Source organism: Melospiza melodia, chromosome 12 (genome assembly GCF_035770615.1).
Source record: "Melospiza melodia melodia isolate bMelMel2 chromosome 12, bMelMel2.pri, whole genome shotgun sequence".
NCBI lineage: Eukaryota > Metazoa > Chordata > Aves > Passeriformes > Passerellidae > Melospiza > Melospiza melodia.
Window position 1 is genome coordinate 23,533,353 of NC_086205.1, and position 16,519 is coordinate 23,549,871.

The 16,519-nt window shown below is 40.3% G+C and overlaps 1 protein-coding gene across 3 annotated transcripts in view; it reads right to left on the bottom strand.

Annotated features, from left to right (window-relative positions):
• The window catches only part of NLGN1 (neuroligin 1), a 426,636-nt gene that overhangs the window by 369,176 nt on the left and 40,941 nt on the right, over nt 1-16,519 (bottom strand). For 2 of the 3 annotated variants that reach the window (XM_063167301.1, XM_063167299.1), the window contains exon 1: nt 8,445-8,813. The exons of the other annotated variant lie outside the window; for it this stretch is intronic. The gene's annotated coding sequence lies outside the window, so the exon portion shown is untranslated. Of the gene's footprint in view, nt 1-8,444; nt 8,814-16,519 lie in introns of those variants that run through there. 3 annotated transcript variants of the gene reach the window in all.

The window sequence follows — 16,519 nt, forward strand, 5'->3', positions numbered from 1 at the left end:
TTTAAAGTTACAGTTGTCATTGAAAATCATAATTTTTTTATAGTATCCTATCCATGAGCCACAGAATAATTTTCCGACAACAGTCTGGGAAAAAGACTGCTAGATTAGAATTTGAATGTAATACATTAGGAGTACTCAATTAAAAAAAAAAAAAAGGCAGATTTGGGAGAAAGATCAGCACACCAAAAATAGCTTCAACTTTCAAATGTTATTTTCCATGTGTGGGCAGTGTTTAACAAGTTACCTTTTTTTTTTTTTTTTTTTTTTTCCATTTTATGGATACTTTCCTTTGAGCTTGACGTGGCCAAGAGCTGGGCAAGCGGCTCCCTCTGGTGCTGAACCAATGAGGCTCTCCAGGTTTTACAGACCTTGCTGCCTGCTTTCCAGTTTGGAAGCCGATTGTTCAGACTCAGAATTAAGGCTTTGATAGTCTGCGAAATTATTTATTTTCATACCTAGCTTTAGTGAAATTGTCTTCAGAGAGGCAGCTCAGGAAGCTCCACACCACTCACTATGGTATCATCATGTGACACATCTAAACCCAACACAACCCACTGCTTTAAGAACCAGCCTGAATATTTGAAATATCAAATATTTTCTGAATTAAAGTGAGACAGCAGCTCAAGTATATTATCAGCCAAATGTCAAGTAGCTTGCTGCACTAACACCAAGCACAACTTTTTGTGCTTGGAATTACACATCTTGGGGTTTACATATTTTTCAGCTCTACTAGAATTTTCACTCAGTGTTTACATATTTTTTAGTTCTACTAGAATTTTCACCCAGTGTCACTAAGTCACTGTAGTACTGCAGTTAGTATTTCTCTGAATATCTGACCCTAGATAAAATATGGAGAAAAGATGCAATAATTGGCATCACAGATGTTATCATTGTTCTATGGTGGTTAAAGTTGTGTCACAATTTTCATTACATTTTCCTTATTATTCAGAGCTATTTTTAAAATGTGAAAAAATTACACATATAAATTTCTGCCTCAGAAGTTATAATTCTCAGGAAAACCTGTTCATATCCAAGGAGAAAATGAAATTTTAAGACTTTTTAACAAAATATTGAAAAAAACCTAACTGGATTCTAACTCATCCCAAATGCTGATTGTTTGCACAAATATAATCTAAGTTTAGAATAAAATTATTTTACGAAACAGTCATTTCATGACTGGCCAGACCCACATACATAGGGATGCTTTGTTATTTTTGGAAAAACATGCTTGAAAAGAATTAAACAGTGCTGCTTCACAAGAGCTGAACAGCATCCATCAGGGTCCAACACAATTTCCCCACGTCAAACTCTCCTCATTTTCAAAGATCATTTCAAAGGGCAGGCTCTCAAGAGGGGATCATTCTTTGCTCTGCAGGTGTCTGAACCACGAAGAGATGCCAAATGAAGACAGACCTGTGGCTCCCCCATTAATAGGAGGTTTAATATTTTCTTGCCTCATCTGCCAGAGCCTTTATACAAATTCTCCCAACTTTTGAACTATGCAGTGTTATACATAATGATTTGAGGAGGCAGCACTGTATTTTTTCCGTCTGCAGCGAGCTTTCCAAGCATTCATTAATCCTCACAGCATCTCAGGGTAGCAGTTCAATTTATGGATGGGAAAACAAAATAGATTGAGTGCTGGAATTCATTTTAATCTAAGTGCCAAGCAAAGGAATGGGAGTGAAAGTGCTCCCAGTGTTTCTTCCTTGTGGACACGCAGCAGCTGAAGCCTTGGACATGGGGCTGCTGCAGAAATCTGGCACAGCATCATTGCTGCATCTCAGCCCCAGCAACTGGGTGGAAAATGGAAAGCAAAGCCTCTGCATCCCTTGGTGAAATGGGTATGGTAAAAGGGGGGGAAAAGAAAAACAGGAAAAAAAAAAAAAAAGGACCAAAAAAAAAAGAGACAAGAATCATGGTGATGTAAAATGTTGCTAAACAATCAAAAAGGAAAGCTGTGGCACCCTTCAAGGTCTTCATTAAGGTTCCAAATGTTAGAAAATTTATGTCTGGGTAGTGATCTTGCTCCTCATTATTCTAGTGAATTACTAAAATATAGACAGTTAAGTGTCAAGTTAGACCTCAGCAACAAGCTTCAAAAACATCAAGAGTTGCAAGAGTGCAAAATGATGGATGTGAACAAAGAGCAATGAAGTCAGCAGGGTTTGCATACTCTAAAAATTGCCCTGCTCTTAAATGTTAGTTGCAGCATATGTTCCAAAACAATAGAAAATCTCGTTTTCTTTAATAGCCTCTTTAAAGCAAAGTCTGTAGTTCAGTACTGGTCAATCTGTGCTAAGGCTTTCCCTTGCCAAGTGGTATTTGTCTCTACATAGGCTAAAATGTGCCAAACATAGGCAAAAAGTCAATCTCCATTTTTATATTTGGATTTTTTTGAGAACAAGCAAATTATACAGCAGGGAAAAGTAGTGTTAACCATGCATTTCCCATTAATTCATTAAAGACAGAAAAATTGACAAAGCCATTGTGTGATTAAATTAAATGCTATTTCTTCACACACTTTTGCTGTACCTTTTGTTGTACCTATTAACTCCAATAACAGTGCTGCAATCTCTGTGTATTCACACTGAAATTTGAATCAGACCACACATCATTTCTGCTGTATTTTTGCATTACCATAAAGCATTGTGCATGTACATATATCGATATATAATTACTTCTGCTTTAACTGAGCCTACCAAAGATGAGAAAAGTCCTTAAATATTTGAGGATTTTCTTTTCAGAAATGTCTCCAGATGTTTATTTCCCTGAGCATGCTCTATTTATCTTTCTGACCACAGTACTTTCACACAATTTTCCAGTTCTCCCACAATTTATGGCGCTTTCCCATGTTGTGAACACCCAGCCTCAGTGAAACTGTGGTAAATCATGTGATAAGAACTCAGTGAAGCCTAAATTCCTTGGAACACAAGAAGTATTTCTATTTCCATCACCTTCCTGTGCATTGTCTTGCAGAAGAAGGTGATGATTTTGGCAGAACTTCCTGGTTGTGCAAGGAATGCAAACAATACTTCATAAAACCTCAGAACTCTATAACTCATCTATAACTTAGTAACATCTAATTTTCATTTTACTGCTATATAAATGGCTATGTCTTTCAGTAAATCTTCATCTGCTTTTAATTTTCTAATAAATATGTTCAATTGGCGCCAGTCCAAATTTTTCTGAGTTCAGGAGTTTGGGGTTTTTTTTAATAAATTCAAATATGTCTCAGCCAGAGGTGATGTTTTACCAAAAACAACAGAGAAGCCAATTCTGAATAGTTGTTGAGTAAACTAAAAGGCAGAAGCCAAAAATAAATACCTGTAAGTATATCCCTATTTCCTTAAGACAAACATCCACCATACTGAATGCTGAAAAATAACTCTACAAAACATTAGCAAAATTTCTACATCAAATTCATATTTCAAAATTCAGAAAACCCCTGCGCTGTTTTATGGCAACTGGGATGGAAAGTCTCCCATCCACTTCAGAGGAACAATTCACTCTCCCTCTTTTCCTTCCTGTGAATAATAAAGTTCCTCTTGATAGGAAATGGTTCAAATTCTAAATAAATAAATAAGCACATCTGGTATTTATTTATCCCAGTCCTTGGAAATGTTATGCTAATTGCAGTTCTGTTACTAAGGCTCTGGAAAACATGGTTGGGTTTATATTATTTTACTGGAATCCACAGATAGAAAGGCTTTCTTTTCCAGCGTTTCTCCCCTCTGCATAGTATGTGAAGTTAGTAAGCTGATTAACAATATAGCTAACCAGTTCCTACTATTATGCTCAATCAGTAGCAATTTATCATTACAAAATTCAACACATCATCTTTTCTGGCACTTCTTCTTTCTAGCTTCACTCTCACTATTTTCAGTCCCCTCATCTTTTCCATCGTCTTCTTCCTACTGTGCAGGTGACTTGACCAGCCCCTTCCTCCACAGAGAAAATACATCAGAAAACTTCCCCTAAACCACAGTCAAGGTTCATGTTGATAAAGCTACAGCTCATGTTGATAAAAATACAAAATTTCATTTTGGAAATTTACTTGAGGTAGACACGTGCTTAAAAATCTAGAAAGTCTTCAAATAATTTAATTCTTCTTTCTAACTTTGTGAAAGGTTCTGCAGCCCACAAGACTCATGTACAGGTATTGCAGTTTCCCAGAAATGTGGAGAAATCAACCTCACATCTAGTACCAAAACAACTTGGTCTTTTCCACAACTAAAATTGGTCTCTTGTGAAGATTTAATCCTATTTATGCAAAGATATAGCCTTAACTGGATATACAGCAGATTTCTGGCAATTACTCCTCTTCCCCACATGGACCTCCCCAGACAGATGTCGAACTTAAAGTTTAGTCCACCAAAACATGGAGCCCGGGAGAGATCTCTCCAGCTGTCAGCACTAGCAAACTCTTATGCTGTTCACTGAGAAGTTTTGATATGAGTGAAACAGAGTTTTCCAACTTTTTACATGAGAAAATGCACATCCTATGCGAGCTTGAAGTTTTATTCTGGTTTTCTAACTCAGCAAGATGTACACAACCAGGCTTTGTGTGCACTTCCACACATCTCTTAATCAGCTGTTGATGCATTCCAGACTCTCAGAGGAGCATGCAAATTTGCTGACAGGTAAGTGACAGAACAGGTACAAGGAGCTCCGCAAGACTCTGAATGCTTCAGTCAACTTCTCTTAAAAGAAAAAATAAATAAAAGAGCAGCTGCAGCACATTACTGGGCGCAAGAAAGAGAAAAAGCCCTCATCAGAGTTTTAACTGGGGAAGAGTTTGACTCTAGCAGACACAAATCTTTGGGAAATCAGTTTTCGTCAGTTTCTAAACCAAGACAAACACCACATGGAATGGTCACAACTTCAGTGTGCTTTACAAAGCTCATCCTGCTGACTCTGATGGGATTGCAGAAGTAACAGAGTCCAGCCACATATCCCAGCTGGGTGGTCTGGAGCTCCTGCCCATCACAGCGTGGATCACACAGCCAGCAGGATACCCAGACTGAAGGGGCCTCACTGGGCAGGTGCCCACAGTGTCCCCCTGCTCCACAGAGTGGAGGGGTCATCACCTGGAGGTCTGTGACTGAGGCCAGGCTGGTGGCCAGCATCTCCACAACCACTAAATGAGCATTTTACATTCCATACCACTCACGGAACTCATAAAACCACTGCCAAAAGTAGAAAAATGTTGTCATGCATACCTCTCTTTCAGTGAAACTTATTTCTGCCAGGTATCAAACATTTTATTTCTTTGCCCATTCATTCTTCTTCCCCAAAGACATTTGCAACTTTTGTAGAAGTTTCATACCTGTCTGCTGGCTACAGTCTGGAAGAGACTAACAAAGGCCACAGGTCCACTGCTTACACTGACTACTGAAGCACTGCACAATCCCAGATTACTCCCATTTCAGGTGCTTTCCATCAGAAATAATTAGGATTTGGATAGCTCCTCACTGCTGAAAATCACCAGGAGATTTCAAGTAAAAATTGAAGTGGGATCAAACTGTGCCGTTAGTAACTGCATGGACTTTCTTCTTTGAAAGACTCTTATCTCTGATTTCCCATTGCAAAATTACAGACTCTCATCCTATGGATTAAAGTACAAGAGTTCTATAAATGCTGTTTATCACCTGAAAAAAAAAATATCCCAAGGCTAATTTAACAGCAAGAAGTAAATAGGAAGTGTATGGCATCTCTTCCAGATATTATGTTTGCAGATTTGATTTGCCATACACCTTGATCAGCACTAGGATCCAACAGTCACGAGTCACTGCTGACCCATGAACCCAAGCATTTGCTTGCAACCCACTGCTGCTTAAGGAATTATCATTATTGCAGTGGATGGGGACAAGCATGTTCAAATAGAAAAGCAAACAGGAAAATAAACAAGGAACTTATTCAAGCAATGACCTGTCACTTCAAGAGCTAGATTATGCTCAAATGCACACACAATACAAACGATAATGAACAGTAACGAGGGATGCAGACAACCCATCTAGTGAGTCACCAATTCAATTCTCTAAATGTTCCTGATGCTCAGAGGAAAGACATTTTAAAAGCTCAAATGAAAGTCTGTTCTCATTGAGTGGCTGTTCCTTGGCAAAGAAGGAATGACAGGAGCTCTACCAATGACAACACAGGAAACACTCCTTGACCCTTTCCAGCTTATGGAGATAAACAGCAAACTTCCTAACCCTGGCAAATTAACTTTAAATAAGAAACACTGGCATCAAAGTTCCCATCTAAATTGCCCGATTGCACAGTCAGAAATTCTTATTGAAAACATCTTTATGTATAGATTCATGAAGGCTATGAAAATTTGTGCTTGAATAAGGAGAGTAGGATTGAACTCAGCATCTCTGAACTATTTCATGGTAATAAAACTCCCCATTCAGGGGAGCTCAGAGAAAGCACTAAAATCTACATACATTTCATGAAATAACTTCTCAGATTTGGTTCCATTAACTTCACTCAAATGCCTACTCAGCAGCCACAAGAAGTTCAATCTTACCAGACTGAACAAAACAAAACCATGGCAACAATTTCTGGCAGACTCAGCATATCTATAGAATGGTAAGCATATCTATATAATGGTATTATGCCCAGCTACTCTTGACACAAAGGTGTGGTGAACTGAACCAGCACCTGTTCAACCTCTGATTAATGTTTTTTGTACAGTGAAGGATTTATGGGCAGCTTTAAGTGGGTCTCTGAACACACAGTGAGCTACATAGGTGATATACATAATTACAGATGGGTTTGCATCACCAGCTGCAGACCATGCTAAAGACAGTGGAAAAAGAACTCAGGTAAATACAAACTCTGTGGCTTTAAAATTTTGTTAAAACAGCCAAACTTGAGTCCCTTCCTCATAGCACATTTTGCTTCATAAGGAGATCAGCCTTGTTTTATTCCAGCCCTTTCAGTACAGCTTGGCTGTAAATAAAAGCTGAAAAAAATATGTGTTCATGAAAGCAGAAGAAGGTGGAAATAAAGCAACAGAAAAGGATAACATGAAAGAGGAGCTTTCCTCACAGCACTGCAGGAACACTGCTCTACTCTGCTGAAGGACTGAAATTCACAGCTCCTGCTTGTTTTTAAGAGGGTTTAAAATGCTGATGATAAAATAAGCAAAATTAAAAGAAAAAAAAAAAGAAGAAAAAAAATCAACAACTTCATTTGCTTGTCTTTTAATCAAAACATGTAATCAGAAGGCCTAAGTGATGATTACCTCCTGCTTTCAGCCTGACTGGAGCAGGCTGTTCATGGGCTTCACTCTTGGCAGTGCCAGGGAAGGTGTCCCTTCCCCACACAGGTAGGCTCACACACCGTGCTCACTTCCCATCACCTGATCTGACTCCAGAGGAGAGCCAGAGATGTGATTCCACCACAGCTCAGGCACTCCGCGGGACTTCACTAAACGCGGGACCCTCGGCAAGAGAGCCACTTTTTAGTCATGGCACCTTTATTAGCACAAACACGCTCACAACTATTAATGCAATATTAATTATCGGGACCAGGAGATACCCAGCAGAAGACTAAAAATTGCCTTTGCTGGAGCACAATTCATTTAGATGATTTATGGAGTTCTTTATTGTTAGCGTCACAAGAGCTTTTTCAAAACAAGAGAAATCATTAAATCCCATAAAACACGGGCTATCGCCGCCGTTAGCTGGTAATTGATACCCTTGCTCGTGCCATTTATATCCCTAAATGGAGCTGATAAAACAAAAATTAGCAAAGCGTGCTGACAGAGAGCAGCCTGCAGCATCCCGGAGGGAGGCAGGGGATCCGTCCCTCCTTCCCAGCGGGAATTTTTCCCCCCGTGCATCCCAGGGAGCCCCGATAGGGGCAGAAATCAGGCTCAGAAATCACTCTGCCGGCGAGGGGGAGGCAGCAGGGAGGAGAGTTCATTCGCTTTTAGAGGGAGAACCTGATTATTATATACCACCACCCCCCCCAGCCCGCCCCGGTTTTCCCTCAGGGAATTTTAACTACTTCTCTCCTTTTTAAAGGCAAATCTTTAAAAAAAATATAAAAATAAAAAAAAGCTTTTGTGTTGCAATTTTCTATGGCTTTGGTGGGTTCTTTTTCACGAATCCTGCCGGGTAGAGAAAGTGCAAAGCAAGAAATAATTTTAAACAGAGGATTGGTGGTTTTAAGCAGTTACAGAATAACAGCCAAGACATGTGAACAGTCAAGAAACTCCCAAATCCTGAGCAGCCAGGGAGAAGGAATGTATGTTTTAGTGATGGAAATCACGCAGACGTATTAGAAATGACTCGGAAGGACGGGAGAACAGCACTGAAAATGCAAATAAATCAGCTCAGATTCTACAGAAGAAAAAAAAAAACAAAAAAAGGAAAGCTGCTGATAACCCTGAGCAAATGCTGCTGCCTCAAAGACAGAAATAGCTCCCTTACCTTATTCCTAATCCTTGTTTGTACCTGCTCTGCAATCATAAATACTTCGAGGTGCTTTACATGGAGCTAAATTGATGGCTGAATTTAAGAATTTCTTCGTACATCTCATTTACAGATTAAAAGGAGATTTTTTTTTTTTTAGGATCGTCCTCCTCAGCATCCATTAGCTTCCCAAAGAATTCCCATGTTCTTGTAAAAATTAAAAAAAAACAAAAAAAAAGGCAAAAAATACAGTACGTCTATATACAACCGGGCACTGTAACAGATCCAAAAAGCCGGGAGCGGGGGAATCTGAGAGGTGTCACTACAAACTTGGCAAGCAAAACGTATCCTCAGCAGGAAGGGGAGAGAGAGAGGCGAAAAAAATCCTGCAAATCAAAATTCCCAGGGAGATTTTGAAGGGGGGGGGGGGGGAAGCAAAAAAAAAAAACAACCAACCAAAACCAAAACCCAAAAGGCAGGGAGGAGAGCACAAATGGGATGGCGGGATGTCTCGCAGCCATCCACATCCAGCCATCCGTCTATCCATCCATCCGCCGCTGCGGTGGAGCCGCGCTCCGCTCCCCGCGGCACCTGCGCGCTCACACCGCGCCCGTGCGCGCCCCCGCGGGGGATGCGCGGCCCCGCCGGGGATGGGGACGCGCCGAGGTGGCCGCGCCGTGCCCGCGGTGAGGAGGAGCGGGGCCGGCGCTGCGGGACGCGCTCGGTGCCGCACGCTCCGCTCCGCCGACGCTCCCGCCGCTCCTCCCTCCCCATCTCCCGCCCTGGTTAGCAAGGGTCAGGCAGGAGCTGCTGCTTTCACCCCGAGGGCAAACACGCCCCAGGATGCTGTGATAACCACCCATGTGCTTCCCGTGCCCGCAGCCCTCACCCCAAACTAACGGGGCACCCAACGGAGCAGGGATGCAGGAACATCCCCTCCCAGCTCTCACTTCCAGGGCACCCAACGGACCAGGGATGCAGGCACATCCCCTCCCAGCTCTCACTTCCCCCCACTCTCCTTTTCCCTCCCTGACCCGGTACAGATTTCATCGGAGACTTTCCAAGACCTTTAATTATTCTGTTAATGTGTGCCCATAAATCTTCCAGAGCAGCATTTCATTAGGCAAACAGCAATATACAGTCCAGGGAGGTAAACACAGGCAGCAAGGGCTAGAGAGGGAGCAGATTGCACACTGAAAGCATAGCAAAAGCCAAATCAGAATTGGTCAGTCTTGTTTACCAGGGCTTTTCTAGAGAGATTATTCTATGATTTTTTAAATTTAAAAACAAGTTCCCTGGGAACCACTTGTGTCAGTAGATCACCAGGTTACTAGAGCAAGCCCCAGTTTACAGCACCATAACAAGTCTCACCTGTGAGCCCTTTACCAGCTTGCACTCAGAATAGGAAGGCAAAACAAAATAAAAAGTTCACAATCTTCTTAACTAGTAGTGGTTTATAGCCATATCATTTGCATATTTCAGCAAATGGAAAGAAGGTGTTTGGGGTTTTTTTTGCTTGGCAAATTGGGAATCACAAAATGGCAACCTGAGCAATGGAGACAAAATATGGATCCATCTAGCTAGGGCAGGATACAAACCTCCCAGCTCGCTTTGGGGATCACACATGTACTGTACAGGCAGTGGCATTTATAACCTGTTTTATCCCTCACAATGGAAGAGGTTATCAGGGATGGGCAAGCAGATGGAAAAACTTCATGGGGAAGTATGAGATTCAAAACAGGTCTTAAGTATGGGTGCACATGGAGGCAGAGACAAGGACATGGGAGGGCAAGAGATGCAGTGAAGTCTTCCTGGGCAAAGCAGAAGGGTGAGAAGAAACAGATGTAAGGGGTAAACCCTTTAGGGCTTCCTCAACTGGGAAATATGTCCTCATGAAGGACTATTTACACACTATTTTCCAGCAAGGAAATCAAAATCACTTCCCAGCAATTGTGCATGGTTGAATTTTGATGGCAGAAGGTGAAGGACATTAAACTCTCTTAAACCCATTTTCTCCAATGAAAGAAGAAAAAAACCCTCTAAAAATCAAGGATTAATTTAAGGCTGAGTCCAGGAAAGATTCTTCCCAATTCTTGTATGAGACACACATGCTTACAGTAAAATCCAAACACCACACCTGAGAAATCGGTGCAAGTGGAAGAACAATTTCATTCCTCAATGGTCATGTTGGATGCAGAACCATCTGGAAATCCTGTAGAGATTCCAAAGACAGCACCTGTTTGTCAAACATGATGCAGTTCTGAAGTCCTCAGGTAGTGTGACTAACAGGGTTCCAAACCCGAATGCTTTCCCCAAAGTCCCGTGCATCAAAGTCTTCGATTTGTTTCTGTTTTCAAATTAAACAAGACCTTGATTTATCCTCTGGAGCAATGTTTGTGACTTTGGAATATGCAATCTCATCTTGAGCTGCTGCTGAATGGCTACAACAGCAAGGGCAGATGCTCCCATCTGCAGCGTGACACTGGGTGGAGCAGAACAAGACCCAAAAATGGGTTGGCAGATGCAGCACCTCTACTACACCTCTGAGGGTGTCTGGGAAAGGCAGCCCCCTCCCCACATGGGCACCACAAACAGAGGTGGGCACGTTTTTCCACACATTCAGGTGGAGCCATGGATGTTGTGAGCAGAGGGGACCTCCAGAGAGAAGGACAGAGCTGGGAGCAGCTGTCCCTACAGCACAGTACCTTCTGCAGCATGGGATTTTCAGCTGCATTTTCAATCTGTACAGTTGTTTTAGCTGAGGAAAATCAGCCATCAGCCCTTCAGAGCCAGCACTGGCAGCAGAGGCACTGGGGCAGACACAGGAGAGCTGTAGGGGAGAGCTCCGTGTGTCAGGAAGGTGAGTCAGACACGTTTCTCAAGTGATTGTTAATTTGGCATTCCCATCTTGAGAAGCAGATTTAACCTCCTGCCCAATAAATTATCCACATAATCCCCACCACTGCAATGCCTGAATTCCTTAAGAGCTTTAAGCTGGGCATCCAGATGATCAAGTTCACAAAGTCCCTGGGTAAGGCTGTGGATCCGGGCTCACTCAGGTTCTGCAAGGTATGGAAACTGAAATTTAACACGGCCTCACATATCAGTTCTACCTTTCAGAATGAGGGTGATTTGTCAGGATTAGCCTCAGGGGTATTTCTAATACCTTCCCTTTGCTTGCAGTGATTAAACAGGATTGAAAACATATTCCAGTCTCTTCTAACTCCTACATCTTTTGCTGGGGATTTAATATGGAAGATGCTGCAAGGCAGCAAGTACCTAATACATCTCCCAAGGACAATATAAAGTCACTTGTATTAATACAAGTTCACCCTTCCCCAGCTTGTAATAGTAGTTCTTTGTTACCACGTGGGTCTTGCCACATTAACACTCAACCAGAGCCATCCCACCAAAATGTATAAAGAATAATGGAAAATAGTTCTATGGTTTACTGACCAAAAGTAAAAAGAGAAGACTTCCACACTTAATGTAATCATCTCTGCTTCTGTGAGACAGAGGAAATGAAGGTGCCCTAAACATGACAAACAGAAAATGATATGTACAAAAATAGGGGAATAGAACTGCATAATAAAGCTGTCTTTTGTAACTGTCCAAGGGAGACTGAAAAGGCTGAAAATGAATTGCAGAAAGGATGACTTTGAAAAGAAATTGTCAGCTTGCTTAGCTCCAAAATTCACATCCTCATCCACAACCTTTAGAGGGAAAGCAAAATGCAGATGCCTGGGAGTTTTGAGACAGAGAATAAGACCTTCATGTTTTCTTTTTGGATTAATTACTTAGTCACTACATGATTGTAGCTTAAAGTTTCATAACAGCAGGAGTTACATTAGTAAGAGGTACATAAGTATGCATATTAAATATCAATAAGTTATTGGCAAATATATTAAAAGGAGTGCAATTTCATACTTTGGACTCTGTGAAAATGGCTTGATTTTCAAGGGTTCTGGGCAGCTGAAGACCACCTGACAGTAAATCGTGCAAAAGGGAGGAAAAACTCAGCCTAGAAACAATGCCCAGCTGTTTCTTGAAGTGCTTAAACTTCAGTTTTCATTTTCTTTTTTTCTTCCTTTTGACTATAAACATTTATTTCACCTTCTTTGAATAATCCATACTAATCTCTAAAACAAATCTTATCATGATTCCAGTAGAAGCAGGTGTGATTCCAAAGATATTCCATATTTTTTTCCCTAGAATGGAATCAAAGATGCATCTAGAGTAATAGAATGGATGAAATACTGAGGTGTTAAAATTTCAATAAATATATTACTAGGGCAGAAAATTAAAAATATTACTTGAATTACTATAATCCATTCTGAGATTATTTTTAATATCAAAGTTTTTTTCAAGAGTTAAATCAACCTCTTGAGCAACCTTGCAGGAATTTCAAATAGCCATTGAAATATTGTTCTAGCAATATAATGGAGTACACCGGACATACTATAAAAAGGTATTTCTGTATTTAGTGGCCACTGTTTTAACAGTGTGAGAACATTTTCTTCCTTCTGTAAGTGTGATGGGGTCTTTACTGAATAGTAGGAAAATAATAAATGGAAGCATTAAAATAAAGAAATTGCAAATACTCTACTGCTGAGATCCTGGGGCTGAGTGAATTTGTCTTTTTTTCCTTAACTCACAGATCTAGCATTGGCTCTTATTTCCCAGATAAGCATTAGGGTTCAAAGTGGACACATTCACATATGAAATATAACTCTTTAGACTTGTGCAACCCACAATAATATTAAACAATAATATTTTCCTTAGGTCAATTGTGTCACAAAGTTAAATTTCCATCTGAAATTTTAGGTACAGTAAGGGGAGAAAAAGGAAAAGGCTTCTTGTGGGCCTGATTTGCCTCCTATGTAATCAGGACTCTGCAGTCTCCCACTACAAGTTTCAGGCATTGAATCCAGATCTCCAGAAACAAACCTCAGAGATTACTATTTTGCCAGCAAGGCAAATAGACATTTCAGGGGATTTTTAAAAGCTGATAATTTTGACCCAGTTTCCATCACAACTGCAGGCACCTCTGTACCCAGACACAGCTTCCTGAGTAGTCCCAGTCAGCACTAATCATTAAGAATCAAAACAAGACCCTAGATTTTTACTGCTATATTTTAATACATTTATATTTGGTGAAACAGTAAAATATGTTCTTATCTGACAGATCTCTACGAGCACAGCTTGACACCACGAGTGTTCAAGCAGGGGGCGTGAGCCTGTGAGGTGTTGGTGATTTCCCCATCTGGTTCCCACAAAGGACTCAAGTTTGTTAATAAACAAACTTAAATCAAGGTCAAAATTTGACCTCACTCAAAATAAACCTTCTTTTGCATGGTGATTCTCAAATCACATGTCTTAAAACTCAAACTGGCCAGCAGCTAAGCTTTGTCCCCTTCTTCATTAATGATGGAAGAGTTCAGCTGCCCAGCAGTGACTATAGCATGGAATAAAGACATTCCAAAACCATACAAGATCTTGTGGATAGGAAACTTTGGTTTTCTACATCTGCACGTTTTTCACACATCCAAATTCTACCTATAATTAAGCATATGGGCAAATCATGCAAATTTAGGTAAATCTCAATCAATATTATTACCCCAAACACAAATTTGATGCATCTTCCAGGGAGGTAGTTTTTGAGACTCTAAGTTACATTATTGAAATGTGATTATTGAAATATTTTAGTACTTTACTGTAATAAAGCTTAAAAGAAAATGAAAAATAAAGGTGACCATAAAAATTCAGTAACCATGACAGGAAAGGGATGAAGCCACAGTAATTATGCAACCAGTTTTAAGATCACCAGTAGGGCTTGTGTGTAGCACAGAACAGAGCACTCAAAACCAAAGCATGAAATAGTTACTAGAGTTGAAAATATTATACAACATTCTTTGGGTCCTTTCCCACTTTCTCAAACATTTTTGGTTGTCAAAAGTCTGATTTCCATATCTAAGGCTACGAGGTCTACTGGATGTAAAGGAGTCGTGATTATCCTTAAAGTGCATCTGACATCACTATTAATGCTTTAAACTTGCTACCAGTGCATTTTTGCAGTTTCATCCTTTTAGCAGAACTGACACATATAAAAGCTTTGAAAACTCCCAAGTCTTAATCTCCAAAAGCATATGTGTAGTGATTACTTAACCAATGGGATGTGTTTTTCAGTTCCTCTACGAGTTGGCTCAGCAACAGTACAATATTAATAATGCTTGAGCTTATACTTTTACAACCTGCTCTCCATTTCTCCCATCTGTCGATAGACTAAAATTATGTTTACAGAATCACTCACTTTCTAACCTTTTTTTAATTCATCCAAGACAACTCACAGCCATTTTTTTCCCCACAGTGACGACAAAACCCGAAAGCTTGAGGCCAAGCTCAATTTTCAAAGCTGCTGATATGATTGTGAAGTAGATCCATCGATTTGAAAAGTGTTAGTTGGGTTTCATCCTGTAATGAATGAGGAAAGTAATGAGGAGTCTCATTACTACTCCAATTAAATATTTACTTTTAGTTTAGTTCCCTACCTTTCTCACCAAACTACAGCTTGAGGCAACCCTAGGGTCCAATAGAACATTACTAGGTACATGTGCATAAAAACTTGAAATATTTGGTGGGGGAAAACACAGCTAGTGGTGACCTGCAATATCAACTTGAATCCTCTGGGTTTCTTAAATGGGAGAACAAAAAATAATTACAGTGCTGAGTGTTACCCACAAATTTTGCACCATCAGCCAGTTTCAGTGCCATATCAGCCTCCCAAACACTGTCTCTTCAAGGTCCCAGACAGGAAGCTTTGCACAGAAATCACTCTAATGTTGCTCTTTTACACATTGATTATTTTTTGGATTGTCTGAATCAGGAAAATGGAGAAGTCCATTCTCATCCAGACACAGCAGGGGGGATGTTTTCATATAAAAATTAAATCTTCACCAACAACACTTGTTGCTATGACTTAGACCACCGTTTTCCCTCCCATTCAACAGACTTTCCAGAGTAAACAGTGGTTTAAAATTTGTTCAAGGACCTCAAGGTTTGGCCCCAAATCAATGTCTACTCAGATGACTCATTTACAACTATGTTTTTATGCCAAATTTAATGTCAACAGCCTAACGGTGTGTTGGATTTCGTTTATAGGATTTATTAATTTTTATCTAATGAACAATTTCACAAGGCAATTTAGATGATTACAAGTGTGAAATGTTTGCAATGAGGACCAGATCTTGCCAGCCTTGCTTGCCTGTAGTGCCACTTACATCAAAAGTAATTGAAAACAATTGTACATGAGAAACGCCAAAACAAACAAGTTAAAAACTGTCTCCATGAGCAAAGGAAGCAGAGTGGGTATTTCAGTCAGTCCTGAGCCATGTGTTGCCTCCACACAGGCAAGTAGAGCTGAACTGACTGGATGGATGGATTTACAGGAACAAGAATGGCACGTTGGTGTGAGGATCACACCTTTGGGTAAGAGCTGCCAATGTGTTGATTTGGCCTCAACAGATTGTCCCTACAATCAACTCCTCACTGATCACAGTAGGAACAGAATGAGGTCAAAGTTAAACATCCTAAAATCTCACCTTGTCCCTTTAAAAAATTGGAAAACTAAAGCAAGGGAACATCTCTTTACTTGCATATGATAATGAGCAAAACAGTGGATTATTTACCAAAATTACCATCTGCTGAGTAATGTTTGTTGAGGGTTTTTTGTTATTATTTTTGATAGTAGGGAGTTTCTTTCTCCTTCTGATCTTGGAATTATACTACAAAGCTGCCCATTTATAATTAATTACATGTTTGAGATATTTTTTGCTTAGGTGGCTGGAATCTTCCCAGCACCGGTGCCCAAAAAACAATTACCAGCATCCTGTTCAGTTTGCTTCCAACTCTCCTTCACCCTCCACCCAGCAATAATTATACTTCTTCTCTGTGTTTCAGAAAACAGAGATTGTTTGCCATAAAATTAACTTGACGTGATTCAAAAAGAAATGCAAAGCATTTTATGAGGAGTCAGAGAGAGCGAGCTGAAGAGTGAGCAGAGGATGGGGAAGACTTGTACTTTCAGCCAGGGGAAG